Below are 5,792 nucleotides of genomic sequence, written 5' to 3'. Positions count from 1 at the left end.
CACCAGGGCGTAGCTGAGGTGTGAGACCAACGCTTCCTTTACCTCTGCCGTATTAAACCGGGTCGCTCCCTCATTTCTGTCTGACCACTGCACACAAAATTTAACATTATGACATAAGGATTATGAGAAAAACTTGATATCGATTTTTTTTGATAGATAGATAGATAGATAGATAGATAGATAGATAGATAGATAGATAGATAGATAGATAGATAGATAGATAGAACACGCCGCACGGAATGCCCGATTCATTTTCAGAATAAACAGCAGATAAAACTGAGTAAGAACAGCAGGAGAAAGAGGAGAGAGAAGAGTGGAACCTCAGCCGAGCTCAGAGCGCGCGCACACACACACACACACACACACACACACACACACACACACACACACACACACCTGTAAGCCCCTCTGTAAGGTCGTGGTTTTTTGCGGAATTAAAACTCAGCGTTCAGGCGCTTATTGAACGAAGGAGCAGCAGCAGAAAGAAGAAGTCGGGTTTGATGGACGCGCCATTAGTCACGTTTGTTTCTCAGCGCACATCATAAGTGTCTGTATCTGCCTGCACCAACCACCTTTACACAGCACGGACATTTCAGAAAGACCTTTCTCACGGACGGTTTGTCTGAGATTCTGAGTCTGAGGTTTTTTCCCCACCTCACTGCAACAACCTCCATTCTGCACAAAGAGCCGAAATAAGTCGATGACTTCCCTCATGATTATTGACACTGGCCCAGATCCTAAACATTTGATCAAACTCTTATTCAGTGTAAATTCTCAGGATCAATAAGGATTTGAAATGATTGGAGTGGCAGAAAGCTTTCCTTTTAGTTTTTCACCACTCTTCGCTATTTGCTTAATCACCCGGAAAAGACTCCGAGAGACTTCAGACAAAACAGAACAAAATCTCTCTTTGGCCACTTTGAGGGGAAAGAAATGAAATTACGAGAAAAAAGTTGTATCATGATAATCATAATATTTAAAGAAAAAAGTCATAGTCTTAAAGGAAAAAGAAAAAGAGGGGAAATATCAGACGCTTAATGAGGAACATGGAGCCAAGGTAGCCAAGCTACCAATAATTATTGTGAAACCTGCTACAGCAGAATTTCACAATAATTATTGCTAGCTTTTAATATTCCTAAAAATTATGTTTAATCTCTTGAAATTTTTCATTTTTAATTCTCGTTAAATTAAGACGTTATTCTCGAATTTTCAGATTTTTTTTCTCCTCAAAGTGCCTCCTAATACTCCGTCCTACAATAAAAAGTAAAAGGCCAATAAGAACTTCATCAAACAACGTTCAACAAATAAATAAATACATATAAATATAAATATATGTATCAATATATGTATTGATACATATATATGCATTAAATTCTCAAATGAGTTAAAAGAAACATGCATGAAACTGCTGTGTGGTCGAGGCTACGCTTCTTCCAGTCACATATACGCTTACTTGGCGCAAGAGGCCACATCGTCTGATTGTCTGTAGCGGTCTGCACTTACCACCTTTAATCACCACGGACCGGTTTCGTAGAAACTTTCTCATGGACGGTTTGTCTGAGCTTCACTGCAACAACCTCCATTCTGCACAAAGAGCCGAGGGGAGAGGGGAGGGGAGAGCAGACCCCCACACACATATAGAGGAAGGAGACTCAGACCTCTGTCAGTTTGATGAAGCGCTTCACACACGATGGACTTTCTACTGAGGAAGACAGCGAGGCTTTGCCTGTGGCTTGTGTTCTCCCTCCTCCTCTCCGCTGTGTCTGCAGATCGTATCGACGCTCTTCTGGGAGACAGTGTTACGTTTCCGGCAACTACAAACTGCAGCAGAGAAAACGCTACACTGATTCACCAGACCAGGGATGATCGGCCGGTGGCACGTTATCTGGACGGCGCGTGGAGGCCGGGACCGGATTACGAAAACAGGGTGAATAATAACCACACGGTCACCTTGAGGAACACGAACATCATGGACAGCGGGCTGTATGAGCTAAACTGCAGTGAGCGCGATGAGAAACCGAGGACCCAGCTGTTTGTTGTACCTTTCCCTGTAGTGCAGGCTGCTGAGGGACAAACGGTCATGCTGCAGTGTCACTACCTCACAACAAATAAAAAGGTGGAGAGGGCGTGGTGGGAGAAAGACGGGAAACGTGTGTTTGGGACTAATTTCCCCCCCGGTGAAATCAAACCTGAGGCCGGGTTTAAGGGGAGAGTGTCTCTACCAGATAAAGCCCTGGAACGTGGAGACTTCTCGGTGATCGTCCAGCGGGTTCGGTCGGAGGATGGAGGTGATTACCGCTGCTATGTCCAGGTTGGTGGACAGAAAGAGAGGGGGACTCCTGCAGCTACGAGACTGACTGTGAACGAGGTAAGTCCGGATCAGATCCACACCACAGAGTGTGACAGTTGTTAGTGTCTCACTGAGTCTGAATGAAACCCTGAATGCCTCTATTTTCCTTCTTGTCCTCTCCCTCTCTCCCTCTCTAGCTCTCAGCGACGGGATGTACGGGCTACAAAGTCCTAACAGGCGTTTTGGCGGTCCTACTGTGTGTGGCCCTTGGCTTTATTTTGCAGTCAAGTAAACTCAATCGCAGTAGCAGTTCAAGTTATTAATTCTCACCTGAACATTGTTTAATTATATTATTATAATTATTATAATAAACAATGTTCAAGTGAGAATTAAAAATGTAAAGCTTTGAGAGAAAAAGATCACTTTTTCACTTCACACTTTTCTTTTTAAAATTATGACATTATTCTCATACAATTTGTTCTCGTAAAATTAGAACTTTATTCTCATATAATGACTTTCTTGCAAAATTGTTAAAGAGTAAAAAACAGAGATGACTTCAAGCCAATTGGATGCGCTCATTGTTTTTAAAAATCACATTAAAGCAGCCTATTGGTTCCAAAATCAAATGGATTTTTTTAACTGGACTTTTCTTTTGGAATCGTACAGGAAACACTTGAATCCTACATGTTGCAAAGAGAAGAAAGATCCGACTGCCAAGACTTCAGCCTCTAAAGACGGAGACCCAGGCTCTCACAGGTGAAACTAACAAACCTTGGAAGTTTTTGAGATGAATATTTGTTTAAACATGAGATAATCTCATCTGGTTTCTGCATCAATGATGTTTATGAATTTTGTTCTACTGACATTTCCTGTTAAAAAATGTAATTTAGAGCTTCACTGACTTCAGAAGTCACAATGTGTCGGGGAGAGACAGTGAAACTTCATCCGACCTCACACACACACACACACGCACACGCACACGCACACACACACACACAAGATACAGACAGAAATGTAACAACCATCCCTAGTCTGCCCCTGTGTAAAACTACAGTGTCTCACGGTGTCTTACTTGAACTGAATTTCTGTTTCCTCTTCCCCCCTCCTCCTGCAGATCAAATGCCTCATCTGGAGCTACCGGTGAAAACCCTGCGACAGATGTGCAGATGAGACTTCTACGAGACAATCGTCAAGATGAATGAAGGGAGCCTAAACCAACACGAAGAGTCAGTGTGTGTGTAAATATTCAACAGTAATAAATACTTAAAAATCAATTGTGACTCAGTGTTTGTGATTTTTACAGTAAGTAAAGGGGCGGACATTTCTGTCTGACCTCTGCACACAAAATGTAACATTATGACACAAGGATTATGAGAAAAACTTGATATCGAAATGTTTAGATAGATAGATAGATAGATAGATAGATAGATAGATAGATAGATAGATAGATAGATAGATAGATAGATAGATAGATAGATAGATAGATAGATACTTTATTGTCATTGCATTAACAAGCCGCACAGAATGCCCGATAATAACCTTAAGGGTGGTATGATGTTGCCGAAGTGATCCGGCATTTAGGGTGTGTGAGCTGACACGCCTGAGCCTCCCCACACACACACACACACACACAACCCTGTCTTGGTGGCATAACTGGTTTTCTCTTAGGCTTTTACAGACTGTGTGTAAATATGTAGGAATATTTTATGTCATAAATACTGAAACTCAGCTCTGACTCAGCGTGTGTGATTCTTAGAGTACTAGAACCTTTTGTTGGCCTTTCTATGTTTCTACATATTATTAGTCTGTAATTGTAGCCTGGAGGATTGAAGGTGACACTAACTGTTTCCTGTTAATTTAATCTACAACTCTTTCATCACCTGCTGTTTCATATACATCTTCATTTTCACAATAAACAGCAGATAAAACTGAGTAAGAACAGCAGGAGAAAGAGGAGAGGAGTGGAACATCATCCGAGCTCAGAGCACACACAGTTTCATAGGCAATCAAATAAAGGGGAGCTGGGCAAACACAATATTTCTCAATATTTTGAAAATTGTACTTAGGTTTGGACATATTAAGAATAACATTTTCCGTTGGTGTGCGATTGTTACAAATTGAAAAGTGTGGGAGGAAACCTGAGCACCCGGAGTAAACCCACGCCGACGCACCGAGAAACTGGAAGGGAACACTGAGGCCCTTTGCGGCCTTTCATAGACTTCTGACAGGGGACCTCCAGCACTGTCAAGACGGAACTTCTTCAAATTTGCCACAAACATTCACTAGAACTAAACGGTGAACTGATTAGATTTTGGGGGTTGAAGGTCAAAGATCAAGGGCGTGGTGACCTGACGAAACACAGCTTTGGCCTTGTGAGAGATCTCAGTAACACCTTGAAGGAACGTCTTCAAATTTGGCACAAATGTCCACCTGGACTCAAGGACAAAGTCACGGTGACCTCACAAAACACGCAGCAATTCTGACAAAATTTCACACAAATGGTTAATATTTTATCTGACCGGATAAACAGCCATGTGACCTGAAAGGAGTCTGAGTGGCGGAGGCATACAACTGCCAGGCGGTAACTCTAGTTCACGGTATTACACTGAGGGCTCAAGTGAAGTGGGCTACTATGATGTCAGTCAGTCAGTCAGTCAGTCAGTGTCACAGTTACCGACCACTTTAGGGATGACAGTGTCCTGTGGCTCTTATAGTCACTTACTGAAGAAACGAAAGGGGAAAACAGTGTTTTCAGTGTCTGTGGTACAAAGTTGAATTCTGACACTTTCACTTACTTTGTGGATCAAACTGTTTCTGCTGAGCTGAAACTTTCCTCAGGACGAATGAATAAAAAGAGTCAGAACAACAGCTGCTGTCAGTCCCAGTCCACAGTAGAGGCCGATCCTTCCCTGATTTGCTGTGTATGGTTCTTCAGGTTCTGTCTCAGGTTCAGTCTCAGGTTCAGATCGATCCCTCGCTGCTGCAAAGAGACCAAACAAATCTGTGTTGTTCATGTCAAGAAAAAACATTTCACTAATAAACAAAACAGAACAACAGCAACAGAATAAAGTGTAAAATATTTCCCAGATTTCACTGGAAGCAGTTTAAATGAATCTGTGAAGAAACTTCTGGATCAACTCACCAGAGACGCTGAGTCGACATTTACCAGAGCTCCTCCCATCAGAGGTGAGGACCTGACACCTGTACAGTCCTGAGTCCTCAGTCCTCAGTCTGGACACATGAAGTCTGAGTCGTCCTTCTCTGAGGACAGACTTTCTTATAGAAACAGCTGAGTTCTGTCCAAAAGCTCCATTTATTCCTCCATGTTGTTTTGGTGAGAACGAAAAGTGTCCAACACGTTTTTAAAGTTTAAAAAAGTCTTCAAAATATAGAACGTCAAAAAGTCGCTCCACTTTTTTCAGACTCGCGCTCCAAACAACACAAAGTCAAACAGTCAAACTTCCACAATGAGAGAGAGAGAGAGAGAGAGAGAGAGAGAGAG

This window comes from Seriola dumerili, unplaced genomic scaffold, assembly GCF_002260705.1.
Source record: "Seriola dumerili isolate Sdu_G_001 unplaced genomic scaffold, Sdu_1.0 BDQW01000393.1, whole genome shotgun sequence".
Classification (NCBI taxonomy): Eukaryota; Metazoa; Chordata; class Actinopteri; order Carangiformes; family Carangidae; genus Seriola; species Seriola dumerili.
The sequence above is the reverse complement of the archived record's forward strand: the minus strand, read 5'-3'. Positions refer to the sequence as shown.